This window comes from Rutidosis leptorrhynchoides, chromosome 4, assembly GCF_046630445.1.
Source record: "Rutidosis leptorrhynchoides isolate AG116_Rl617_1_P2 chromosome 4, CSIRO_AGI_Rlap_v1, whole genome shotgun sequence".
Lineage (NCBI taxonomy): Eukaryota > Viridiplantae > Streptophyta > Magnoliopsida > Asterales > Asteraceae > Rutidosis > Rutidosis leptorrhynchoides.
The window spans coordinates 525131377-525146183 of NC_092336.1; the positions used below are offsets into that span (position 1 = coordinate 525131377).

General features: G+C 34.1%; 2 long non-coding RNA genes across 2 annotated transcripts; both read right to left on the bottom strand.

The window, feature by feature from the left end:
• Positions 1-329: 329 nt before the first annotated feature.
• On the bottom strand, positions 330-3265 carry LOC139904411 (uncharacterized). The gene is made up of 3 exons (XR_011778782.1): positions 3011-3265; positions 1081-1139; positions 330-518 (listed from the first exon to the last, which is right to left on the bottom strand). It is a non-coding gene; the product is annotated as an uncharacterized lncRNA (long non-coding RNA).
• Positions 3266-6850: 3585 nt separating this feature from the next.
• Positions 6851-9787, bottom strand: LOC139904607 (uncharacterized). The gene is made up of 3 exons (XR_011778910.1): positions 9533-9787; positions 7515-7573; positions 6851-6952 (listed from the first exon to the last, which is right to left on the bottom strand). It is a non-coding gene; the product is annotated as an uncharacterized lncRNA (long non-coding RNA).
• Between the last annotated feature and the right edge of the window lie 5020 nt (positions 9788-14807).

The following is a 14807-nucleotide window of genomic DNA, read 5'->3' on the forward strand; positions in this document are numbered from 1 at the left end:
ATAGGAATTTGGTAAAAGTTCAATGCATTTTCATATACTTTTCCCCTTTTTAACAAAGGAATTAGCTTAATAATGATATCATCATTATAGGATTTTAATATTTAAAATATAAATTTAGAATCAGTTTTCTTATGCCTATCTTTTATAACTTCTCGTACTAAATTCAAAATAGTTAATTAAAATAATTCAAAATTATTTAATTTTAATAATTAAAATAATTATTAATAAGATTTAATAATAATAATTATTTAATAAGATTTAAATTTAATTTGAAAATATTTTGATTAATGACATCACCCACCATGCTTATATTTGTAACGCAAGCCAAAATTTTTTTTTTTAATTCACAGCGGAAATCTTAATTTAACAAACACCACGTTATTTATAAAACACGTAATTAAGTTATTTATTACAAACCGGATTATATAAAATACAGTTTCATTTTAAAATAAGACACATCAGAGTACTTCGAGTCAAACACGTCTTCAGCCCAAATCCAATCCTAGCAGTACCTAAACCTGCAGGGGTGTAAATGTGGGGGTTAGCACACCGCTAAGTGAATGAAATCTATCTAACAGAATAAGCTTAAGCATCACAAAAACTTTACACTAATATCACAACATGCTAACCACCAACTAGCATACAAACACGACAATATGAAGATCGGCGGCTTGTACGAGCACACGACTCCTAGCTGATCGGGCTAGAGTCTACCGATAGCCCTCGCTACTCGATTCACAATATAGTCATCCAGACGCAGGGGATGCGTCGTTCACACTATACTCACAATCAGTAGCCTATGGACCCAACCTCCCTAGGCACGGTTGACCTCATACGGACTCTAACTCCCTAGGCACGGTCACGAGTCCCCAGTCTCCTCAGGCCCGACTGGTGTCAATCACATAGCGCACATACAACCACATACAACATGCTTACAACAACTCACGAGCATGGTAATCACTAACTAACATTGCAACTATCTAAGAATAGCATTTTACACAGTAAAATCAAGATAAACGAGAGTAAACACAAGTAGCGTGATCAGCTACTTAAACTCTATCTAGAGATAGACCCACTCACCGACCACCAGCTAAACTCGGTAGTCTAATATCACCGGGTCTTCTCCTTGTTTGTACCACCTGAGAATAAACACTGAACAAGTTAGTAAATTGCACCACAAATACTAACTATATGATATTCATTATATTTATATATATATACGCCACATATATATTTACATCTCTATATATATACATATACATTCACACTTACCCAAACACATCACTTATAATAAACACTTATATATATACATATTTACATACCCATATATAAACGTACATACATTATATGTATATATATACACACACACTATATATATATATATATATATACACACACACGTATATACACTATATGTATATATACACATACACTATATACATACATACGTACATACACTATATGTATATATACACATACACTATATATATACATACGTACATACATCATATGTATATATACACATACACTATATATATATACTTACGTACGTACAATACAACAATATTCTCAATTATATATATATATATATATATATATATATATATATATATATATATATATATATATATATATATATATATATAAAATCACATATACGGGGTCAAACGGGCGAACAAAACCCACTTTACACAAATGAGCTCAAACCCACTTTAAAATATCGAAACATATAAATACACTTGACACGACATCATGGACGTATCAAAACCAACAAATACCCATTTTGACACAATATAGTCCAAGTGAGTCAAACGGGGTCAAACGGGCGAACAAACCAACACACGAACCATAGAACAAGTGTACGGGTCATCAGGATGCGGCCACGCCAAGCCGATGCGCACCACGATGGGCGAACAGCAGCAAACAAGTTGCGAACAACAGCTAATAGGCTGCGAACAGCAGCTAATATGCTGTTAACAGCAGCAGGAAACAGTAGCAGCCGCTACGCTACTGTCCCTCTCGGTTTTGCCCACAAAAAATCGGGTTTCGAGCTGTTTTTGAACAAGTGACAAGTTCATGATCAAGCACATAAATTAATATAATAATACACAAGATATTCTAACTAACGGGTCAACGGTCAAAACAAGTATTCCACACCAAATGCACCATTTGCACAATTTAAATCCCAAATTTATTATTTCATATAAACGGGTCAAAAGCAACACGACACGAGCTAAAACTTACATGAACATAAGTTTCATATAATTCAATCAATTCAAATAATCAAGTCACGGACAAATCGAGTATTTCATTTTAAAAATTACACATTTACAACAATTAACCCAAATTAATCCATCAAATGGGTCATGATCTTAAAACGACAATCTACCCAATATGCACACTTTTATGTAATTAAATAAATCAAACAAATGTATTAAGGACCAAACGGGCGACCCGAATATTTTAATTCACACAAACCATAAGTACGGGCCACGAGTTTCGGGTCGTGACCAACCGAGCATTCCGCACAAAAAGTCCACTTTTATAATCTCTAACCCAAATTAAACTAACAAAATAGGTCAATGTCTAAATAGGCGAACAAGTCAATATAAATAACACTAACGGGTCGGGGTCCAAACGAATAAACCAAACCATACCGTGCACCGAAAAACGACAACAACCGCCACCGGCCGCCAACCACCACCGCTGGCCACCAGTTGTAGCCGGCAGTGGCGGTTAATCGCCGAAAACCGAACAGCAGCAGCAGCAGCTATGACTGCTGTCTCCACCATGGTGCACACCTAAAATGTAGTTCTTAGCAATATTGGACCCAAATCAAACCAAATACAAATACCACAACAATCTCTAGTAATTATTTAACACCAATTTAACTTCAAATAAGCAATTTCATCACTAAAATTAAAGAATCAAACACAAATTGCATCTTTCATGAAAAACCAACATAAACCCAAATTAAATATATATAAGATTCACAAAAGAGAAGACAAACCTTGTTAGAGAAGCAAGAAAACATGAATTAAGCTTTCAATTTCAACACCATCTTTATCAATAAAAAGCTAGGTTTTTCAATGGTGGTGATGGCTATGTCGTGGCAGAAAAGAGAGAAAGGAGGGAGGAAGAAACCACAATTTCAAGCTAGCTATTTCATCATCATCTTCACAATTTTGGAAACTAGGGTTCATGTATGTGTATGTGTGTGTATCGATTGAAACAAAGAAAGGGAAGGAGAAGAATAAAACCACGATCAGTTAATAAAATAAGGGGTGGAAGTGGTTTTATTTCTAAAGTGGAGATTAAATTCCTTACCTGATAAAACACGGGTATTTATCTGTTTACTGAAACGCAACGTACTTTGTTCGGTAGCCCAAACAGAGTCCAAAATTAATAAACAAATAAGTTCTGTGAACCTGGTCACAAAAACCCACTGGACTAATAATTAATTAAAAACACTCAATAATTAATTAATTCATTAAAAAGCACATTAAACGCAAAATGAACAAAAAGGGCAAAAAGGTAAATTCCAATTAGGCCTGTCTACAAGATGTTACAAATCTACCCCCTTAAAAAGATTCCGTCCTCAGAATCTGGTCAGTCAAAGTCAACAAGGTCATGGTTACCAAAAACCACAATAACGATCACAATAAGACCTAAGTCACAAAATGTCTTTCGGTCACGCACAATACCGTTCAATTTATTTTCAAACCGTTAGACTTTCTGACTTTCTGATCTAAAGTCAAACCCAACTCACGCTAAGAGACTTAATCATATACTAGTCTTTAAAATCTCGTTCTCACCACTCACCAGAGTAATGTAGTATCGAAAATTTGTCACTATCCAAATATGAATAAGTACAATCCCCACAAAATCCCAACTAAAAAGGTTAACAAGTTATCGGTCGTAGTCAATTACCAATCATTTGCTAGAGATCAACAAAATAAATCATGTCAATCATCTAGTTCTATTATCAATTTTATCTATATCCATGAAAATATCTTGTATTAAGTCAGGGTTCACTTGCTATGGTCACAATTTATCGCCAACAATTCATCACCCAATTACCCCCATACAGTCTAAATAACAGGTCAAACACTATCACTTACCTCCAAATACACCAAATTATTTAATTTATTCGCACATAATTGCTAAGTCGACCCAAATTATACTAAAATTATCCAAATTTTGTAATTCAATACTCGTTATAAACCCAATGTTTAAGAATTTCGTCCAAATTCGCTCAAACATATCAATTCTCGCCCACTAATTCGTTGACTGATTCGTGTTTCTGGTCAACTCAATCATAGTAGAAATGATTACCAACCTAAATTTCAAGTCAATTTAATCATTAAATCACGAATCTCGCTAAAAGAATTACCGTTACCATTATGTCATGATAGTCAACCCTCCAAAAATCACAAATAATCTGCCAATCAAGTCTAATTTATCTATATCTCCTCCTCCGACTCTCAGAACTACTGTATGGTTTACCACAATGTATTTTCGTTGTCCAGACGTAATACATCGTCCCAAATCATTTTTTATTCCGAGTGTTTCGAAGTAAGATCCTAGTTAAGTCTGTCAATCCATCACCGTCTCACTTCGTGGGTCACTGATAGTTATAATCCATTAATAAGAAATACTTTCAAACACAAAGTTTTTTTTTTAAAAAAATTAGTCATCCGATTACAACTATCCTGATATACAAATGATTCTGTTACATTCACACTGTTCAAATTTACCCAACTGATCTACTTAGGCAAATACACTAATAATTCTGACATTAGTATTATCCAAGTCTTCTATAATCACAATGTCAACTGATGATGCCCCATTATATAAATAAATGACGATCATAATCCACCAAACCTTTCTATTCTAAGAAGATACTAGCCAGAAGATACTAGCCACAATATCCCCCAAATATGGTCTGACACTTGCCCTAGTAATAAGGTCTACGTACACCCGACACCCAGTCCTTGGTTAGGCCAATGCTTTACATAACTTACCCTGTAAACATCTAAGGAAAGTAGACCACGCCCTATTTCTAAGGACCACACAAAAAGTCACATTAGGCCACAGAAAAAGACAGTTCCTTAGGACAACTCTACGGGTCCAACGCAACATGTCCGGTCTTTAGATCTTACCAAGACTCAACATAGTCCAATTTGACACAAATCCCTATACAAATCAAGGTTTCTTCTAACTTACAGGAAACCAAATAAAAAAATGTCTCCCACACTTGTATTTAAGGGTCACTTCGGTCCACAGAGGGCGACAGTTTCTTAGGGCAACACTACCGATCATACACAGCTAGCCAAATCTTACACGGTACAATAGGGCTAGTTTTACACATCACACTGACAACACGACAGGGTTTTCCTATCTCTGAGTTAGGACAGCTCAGAATTCTCCAATCAACTTACTTCTTAGAGGTCACCACCAACTCATATGAGTCCATGGATGGAGAAATAATTCCTCAAGGTTGTACTACAGCCTCACTCATCATGGCCAATCATGTACAACAGTACAATAAGCTCAACATTAGACGTGACCTACATATCTACACAAGGCAGAATCATACAAGGTTCGAGACCTTCATTAATAAACAAGGGCACTACAACACTATTCCAATCCTTACGGGCCACTATATGTGTCCCGTTGGTCCATGGAAAGGATCTACAATTCACATAGGTCCAACACAACAAGTTCAATCATGAGCCTATACCACAAAGTACCTACTGGTTCTGTCACAGTCTATATGCACACAGACTTCACATCACATGGCAACATAAGAAGGTTAGGGTCTTTCGCTATAATCAAAGGGACCACTACCCGAGTCCATCTCTAAGGGTCACTACATGTGTCCCACCAGTCAACAGTAAGGAAAAAAGACTTATACAAGTCAAATTTACACTAACAATTCAAGCACATCAATTTGCCAAGTCTAGACTTATATGTCGACTCTTATTCAGTATAAGAGTCCAAATACTTATTAGCACACCACTATCACAAAAACATGTCACATGGCATAATTAACAAATCACTAATGCATGACAGTCATAATGCAAGTATCATAATTAGTAGGCTCTAAAGTACCGAGTGATCGGTCAAAGGGAATAAAATCCCAAAAATGTCAGGGGTAGCTCCAGACACCATCGACGTAACTGGAGTCGTCAATCTGTCAACTACTTCTTCCTTACAGGGGGAAGTAATAATATCACTAGTAACCACAACTAATCATCATAGATCATCATTACAACGAGCATAGGAACACAATCCGCATGTACACTAATAATAATTACAATAATGTAACAAGAATGTACCTTTATGAATAAGAAGACGTCTTCTGAATCTATCAACAGCTCGATCTCACCCGCACCCTTGATCCTCTTTCATACTGCAACTCGATCCTCATCCTTAGTCATGGTAACGGAAACCCGTCAAATCCTTTACTCAACTCAGTATTGAACCCGTCCACTATAGTTGCTGGCATCTGTCATGACTAAGGATCAATGGGACACAAGCAGGGTGGAATCAATCTTCGTACCTGTCTTATCACAACATCTCACACAAAGCTTAGTAGATAATATGTTAGTTCAAGCACAACTAACACACTTGATATCCTGCATTCACTTAACCTCACCCCACAGACGTGTTTGACTTAACTCGAGGTTTGGGAACAGGTACACGCATGTACTGGTTGCCAAACCAATGTTCTGATACCAACTTGTAACGCCAGCCAAAATTTTTTTTTTTTAATTCACAGCGGAAATCTTAATTTAACAAACACCACGTTATTTATAAAACACGTAATTAAGTTATTTATTACAAACCGGATTATATAAAATACAGTTTCATTTTAAAATAAGACACATCAGAGTACCTCGAGTCAAACACGTCTTCAGCCCAAATCCAATCCTAGCAGTACCTAAACCTGCAAGGGTGTAAATGTGGGGGTTAGCACACCGCTAAGTGAATGGAATCTATCTAACAGAATAAGCTTAAGCATCACAAAAACTTTACACTAATATCACAAAATGCTAACCACCAACTAGCATACAAACACGACAATATGAAGATCGACGGCTTGTACGAGCACACGACTCCTAGCTGATCGGGCTAGAGTCTACCGATAGCCCTCGCTACTCGATTCACAATATAGTCATCCAGACGCAGGGGATGCGTCGTTCACACTATACTCACAATCAGTAGCCTATGGACCCAACCTCCCTAGGCACGGTTGACCTCATACGGACTCTAACTCCCTAGGCACGGTCACGAGTCCCCAGTCTCCTCAGGCCCGACTGGTGTCAATCACATAGCGCACATACAACCACATACAACATGCTTACAACAACTCACGAGCATGGTAATCACTAACTAACATTGCAACTATCTAAGAATAGCATTTTACACAGTAAAATCAAGATAAACGAGAGTAAACACAAGTAGCGTGATCAGCTACTTAAACTCTATCTAGAGATAGACCCACTCACCGACCACCAGCTAAACTCGGTAGTCTAATATCACCGGGTCTTCTCCTTGTTTGTACCACCTGAGAATAAACACTGAACAAGTTAGTAAATTGCACCACAAATACTAACTATATGATATTCATTATATTTATATATATACGCCACATATATATTTACATCTCTATATATATACATATACATTCACACTCACCCAAACACATCACTTATAATAAACACGTATATATATACATATTTACATACCCATATATAAACGTACATACACTATACGTATATATATACACGCACACTATATATATATACACACGTATATACACTATATGTATATATACACATACACTATATATATACATACGTACATACACTATATGTATATATACACATACACTATATATATATACTTACGTACGTACAATACAACAATATTCTCAATTTTATATATATATATATATATATATATATATATATATATATATATATACATATATATATATATATATACATATATATATATATATATACATATATATATATATATATACATATATATATATATATATACATATATATATATATATACATATATATATATATATACATATATATATATATATATATATATATATATATATATATATATATATATATATATATATATATAATCACATATACGGGGTCAAACGGGCGAACAAAACCCACTTTACACAAATGAGCTCAAACCCACTTTAAAATATCGAAACATATAAATACACTTGACACGACATCATGGACGTATCAAAACCAACAAATACCCATTTTGACACAATATAGTCCAAGTGAGTCAAACGGGGTCAAACGGGCGAACAAACCAACACACGAACCATAGAACAAGTGTACGGGTCATCGGGATGCGGCCACGCTAAGCCGATGCGTGCCACGATGGGTGAACAGTAGCAAACAAGTTGCGAACAACAGCTAATAGGCTGCGAACAGCCGCTAATAAGCTGTTAACAGCAGCAGGAAACAGTAGCAGCAGCTATGCTGCTGTCCCTCTCGGTTTTGCCCACAAAAAATCGGGTTTCGGGCTGTTTTTGAACAAGTGACAAGTTCATGATCAAGCACATAAATTAATATAATAATACACAAGATATTCTAACTAACGGGTCAACGGTCAAAACAAGTATTCCACACCAAATGCACCATTTGCACAATTTAAATCCCAAATTTATTATTTCATATAAACGGGTCAAAAGCAACACGACACGAGCTAAAACTTACATGAACATAAGTTTCATATAATTCAATCAATTCAAATAATCAAGTCACGGACAAATCGAGTATTTCATTTTAAAAATTACACATTTACAACAATTAACCCAAATTAATCCATCAAATGGGTCATGGTCTTAAAACGACAATCTACCCAATATGCACACTTTTATGTAATTAAATAAATCAAACAAATGTATTAAGGACCAAACGGGTGACTTGAATATTTTAATTCACACAAACCATAAGTACGGGCCACGAGTTTCGGGTCGTAACCAACCGAGCATTCCGCACAAAAAGTCCACTTTTATAATCTCTAACCCAAATTAAACTAACAAAATGGGTCAATGTCTAAATAGGCGAACAAGCCAATATAAATAACACTAACGGGTCGGGGTCCAAACGAATAAACCAAACCATCCCGTGCACCGAAAAACGACAACAACCGCCACCGACCGCCAACCACCACCGCTGGCCACCAGTTGCAGCCGGCGGCGGCGGTTAACCGCCGGAAACTGAACAGCAGCAGCAGCAGCTATGACTGCTGTCTCCACCATGGTGCACACCTAAAGTGTAGTTCTTAGCAATATTGGACCCAAATCAAACCAAATACAAATACCACAACAATCTCTAGTAATTATTTAACACCAATTTAACTTCAAATAAGCAATTTCATCACTAAAATTAAAGAATCAAACACAAATTGCATCTTTCATGAAAAACCAACATAAACCCAAATTAAATATATAAGATTCACAAAAGAGAAGACAAACCTTGTTAGAGAAGCAAGAAAACATGAATTAAGCTTTCAATTTCAACACCATCTTTATCAATAAAAAGCTAGGTTTTTCAATGGTGGTGATGGCTATGTCGTGGCAGAAAAGAGAGAAAGGAGGGAGGAAGAAACCACAATTTCAAGCTAGCTATTTCATCATCATCTTCACAATTTTAGAAAGTAGGGCTCATGTATGTGTATGTGTGTGTATCGATTGAAACAAAGAAAGGGAAGGAGAAGAATAAAACCATGATCAGTTAATAAAATAAGGGGTGGAAGTGGTTTTATTTCTAAAGTGGAGATTAAATTCCTTACCTGATAAAACACGGGTATTTATCTGTTTACTGAAACGCAACGTACTTTGTTCGGTAGCCCAAACAGAGTCCAAAATTAATAAACAAATAAGTTCTGTGACTCTGGTCACAAAATGAACCCACTGGACTAATAATTAATTAAAAACACTCGATAATTAATTAATTCATTAAAAAGCACATTAAAATGCAAAATGAACAAAAAGGGCAAGAAGGTAAATTCCAACTAGGCCTGTCTACAAGATGTTACAATATTTTTTTCTTTTCCTTTTTATTTTTTTAACAAATGAATTAGCCTAATAATGAATTATTGTGTTGGTGAATGGGATTGCAGTCGGTGTAGGTTCTTATTTTATTTCTTTATGGTAGTGAATTATTGTTCTTGATTATTGTATATTGAAAATTGAAAATTGAAATTGAAATGTCAATGGAATTTAAGTAATTTTGGGATAGATGAATACATATTAATGTCTATGGTTCATAAAAATTACAACATGGTATGCGAATGATTTATCGACATCACTTCCAGTTGTTAGAGGCGTTACTAGTTAACGATGCTGTTGTAGTGTTTCGTTGGCAAACTGTTATTTTTTTGTTGCAGACATTTTTGAAGCAAATCATGTAGACGTTTTGAATATTTATCTTAATTTGATTTTTGAAGCAAAACTTGTGGATGTTTTAAATATTTATTTAAATTTAAGTAGCGTATGATTTTGATCAAAATTAGTTTATATTTTGATTTAGTTGTAAAACCCTGAATTTTGTGCATCAGAAAATGTTTCTGAAAGTGTCAGTAAATGTGTGCACCAGAAAGCGCCACTAAAAGTCAACCTAACACTTATGCATTTTCAGAATTTACATCAGAATCAGAATCTGTCAACCTCAGTCCCTGAACTTTTAAATTGAAGCTGGAAACTGAAATTCGGTTGAAGAGTTGAAGGTACCGCATTTGGAGCACATGCGTCGCGTCCTGGTACGTCGCGAAACGTGAAAAACATGGTCAAAATGCGACAGCCTTAAAAACCTGGTCCTGGTCAATTCGTCGCGATTTGGTTACGTGTATCGCGTTTGGGGTGTCGCGAAACGCGACAGGAAGTCGCGAAACGCGACAGAAGTGCTGAATGACCATTTTGAACTCGTTTTTGAGTTTAAATTGGGGGCAATTATGTCTTTTCACTTTGGGGTCGGTTTGTGTGACAACCCGGAAATTTTCGACCAAATTTAAAACTTAATCTTTATATGATTTCGACAAGATAAGCAAAGTCTGTAATATTGATTCCCAAAATTTTTGAACCAATATTATATATTCAGTTAACCTTTGACTATTGACCGACGATTCACGAACATCTATTTGTAAATATATATATATATATATATATATATATATATATATATATATATATATATATATATATATATATATATATATATATATATATATATATATAAATATATATATATATATACAATAAGTTGGAATATTAATTATTAAAATTAATTATAAATAACTTGCAATGTGTATTTAAAAACTGATTTATGTATATATATATACATATATATAATTTCAAGTTATTTAGTAAACAATAGTAACATTCGTTTATTAATTCGATTGATATTTAGATAAGTTAACTAAAACGTTTAAGATGAACAAGTAAAACACTAATTTGCTACAGTATTTTCGAATTGCTACAGTACCCGAAAAGCTACAGTGTTTTCGAAAACCACTATTTGCTACAGTAAAATCATTTTGCTACAGTAAAACACTACTTCAAAATGAAAATGTATGTATATTTTACAAATGTTATAAAATATAATATTAACTTAGATATAAAATGTTTTGATTTAAAATAATATTATTATATATTAAGACGTTAATTTATAGACGCAAATGACCAAAACACTCGAACATACAAGATACACTTCGGGTAATATAGTTATTGGTAATGTAAGTCTATATTTTGACAAAGGTACACGTCATGAAACGTAAAGTATAAGTTATTAAAGCATACGAAGTAACGTTCGAAAATCCAGAACCGGGACATAAGTCAAGTGATAATGTACAAGTAATCGGAACTAAAATTACAAGTCACTTATACACAAGAATATAATATAATATATATATAATTAATATAAATTATATATATTATATATATATTTTTTTATTATGTCGACAAACTAGAAAACAAAACGATCATGAGCTGGAATTTAAGGCCATGCGATCGCATGGCCACAAGCCTAGAATTCCATGCGATCACATGGGATGGCTGGACAGGTAAGGTCTATAAATCTCATACGATTTTAGTTTGCACACACACCTCCCTCAATATAACTTACTCCCTCTGTCATTCATATTATTATTATTATTTATATTTATATTTATATTATTATTATTAAGATTAATATTATTATTATTATTATTAATCGTATTATTATTATTAGTAGTATTATTATTCTTAAGTATTATACATAAAATACTACGACAAGGTTCTGCTCGCATGTTTTTAAAACGAGTTTTACGAGCGGGATAGAGCTAAGAAAATTATGGGTTATAACTATGGAGGTTATGTGTAACGACCCCGATTTTTCCAACGTTATTTATTAATAATTATTATTATTAATACTTGTGATTAAACGAATGTATGTTATTACATTTACTTATTTCCATGATTAACCGTACTTGACTTTAATTGCCCGAAACGTCTTTGTGACACACGAAACTTTCACGAATAATATTTTTAGAATATTATTTACATTCATGATTGATTTTATTAATCATTTTAATTAACTAAAGTTGTTAGTTAATTACTTGGGCTTTAATTGGTTTTATTTGTTAATTACATACAACTTGGGCTTTTAATTGAACATGGGCTTATAAAGCCCACCCTACTTCTTTCATGGACTCTTAAGCCCATACTTACATGTAAGTATTATTTATGACACAACTAGTTAGTTTATTTCATTAAAAATCTTGTTACTAGTTAGTTACTTGTTATCCCCATGCATACACCCATAATAACCAAACCTTTTAAGCTTTACATGCTAGTGACTAGTGGACCATTTTCTTCCCCTTGATTCTTACTTGGCCGTGGCCTTAGTAGGCCTTGGTGGAGTTTTATTTCATTTTTTTTGTATTACTTCTACTTGCATCCTCATTTCTCAAAACACACACTTCTTGCATTTCATTCTCTCTCACTTTTCTCTCTTTCTTGTAAGTATTTTGAACAACTTCTTCTTCCTTTTTTTCTTGATAGAAACCGTAGCCAAGTCACCCCTTTAATCATCATCATCACTTGTTCTTTGATTATTGTTTTGTTACTTGTTGTAGATGTTACTTACTTGTAGTTATTACTTACATGTTTTCAAGAATCAAACTTACTAGTTTCATTCTTCTTTTATCTTGTAATTTCAAGAACACACAAGAACTAAACTTACTAGTTTATGTTCTACATATGTTGTTTTAAAAGATTGTAAGTTCATGGTTGTAAATCATACTTGAAGTTCATGAAGTAAACTTTAAAGTTTACTTTCTAAAGATCAAGACTTAGGCTTGAATCTTTAAAGTATGAAACTCATGAACTAGTTACTTGTTTGCTTAGTTTATTCTTTACATTATGCACTTTAATTTCATGTTTGTTGGTTGTTATTGGTCAAGTGTTACTAGTTAACTTCGATCTCATTAATCTTGAACTAAAAGTTAACTTTGAAAGTTCAAGAACATGTAAGTAAGTTTTCTTTAACTATAACTTTGTACACTTATGTTAGATCTAGACTTTTGGGTCTAGGATCTTCAAGATCTAACTAAGAACTATGTTCTACAACTTAAGATCTTGATTTCATAAGTTCACTTTCAAGTTTGTAACTTATTATTAGTTTCAAAGTTCATGTATGTGTTAGATCTAAGACCTTGATGTAACTTTGGTTCATCAAACTTCATACAACTCTTAAGTGAGTTGTGCTACATGTCTTAGACCTACACTTGTGTCATAATAGTCAAAACTTGGTTAATATTACTTTTACATTTCATGTATGTGTTGAATCTAAGACTTTGATGTAACTTTGGTTCATCAAAACACTTGCAACACTTAAGTGAGTTGTGCTTTATGTCTTAGACTTACACTTGGGTTATGATGGTCAAACCTTGGTGAAAATTATGCAAACACATCAACAAGTTGTACACTTGAAGCTATATGCATCAAGGATGAGAACCATGATAAGTATCGAGCACCAAGAACCACCGGAACCTACTGACCCTACCGTTCTACTGTTTACGTGTCTGACCCGTATGACCTAGGCTACTGTAATTATGATTTTTAGATAGCTCTATTCGAGTAGATAACTTTTCATATAGGACTCGTCTTAATCCGAGTTACGGTTTAGGATTTATGGCCCTCCGATCGTCACTATGTCCATTTAACGTTGTGCTGAAAATTCTGACCTACTCGCACTTAGACCGTAGCCACGGTCAAACGAAGACGATTTTGCTTCTGAAATTTTTACCACAACTAAAGGACTCATATACGGAGCCGTGACCACTGGTCTCACCTTATTTCAGTAGGTATAGAGGCCGTGGTAACTGATCGAACTCAGCCCTTGTTTTAAACTCTTTTCATGAACGAAACTTAATTTACACCTTTTGTTTAATGATGAATGATGATGACCCTTAAGACCTTATTTACATACTTTTAAACCTATTCGGATGATTTAATGACTTAGTACTATTTGACTTAGGTTGAGGACCCGTTTGGACAACCTTCATTACTTGCTTACTTTCCGAGTCATACTTACCGCTACTTTATCATTGTGAGTTATAGCATTCCCTTTTTTTACTTTAACTTATTTTGGGAACTGAGAATACATGCGGATTTTATGTTTTATATACTAGGCACGAGTACTTAAACTTATATATGTGTGGGTTATACAACAGAATAAACATTCCCTTTAGCTCGGTAACGTTTAGTCATT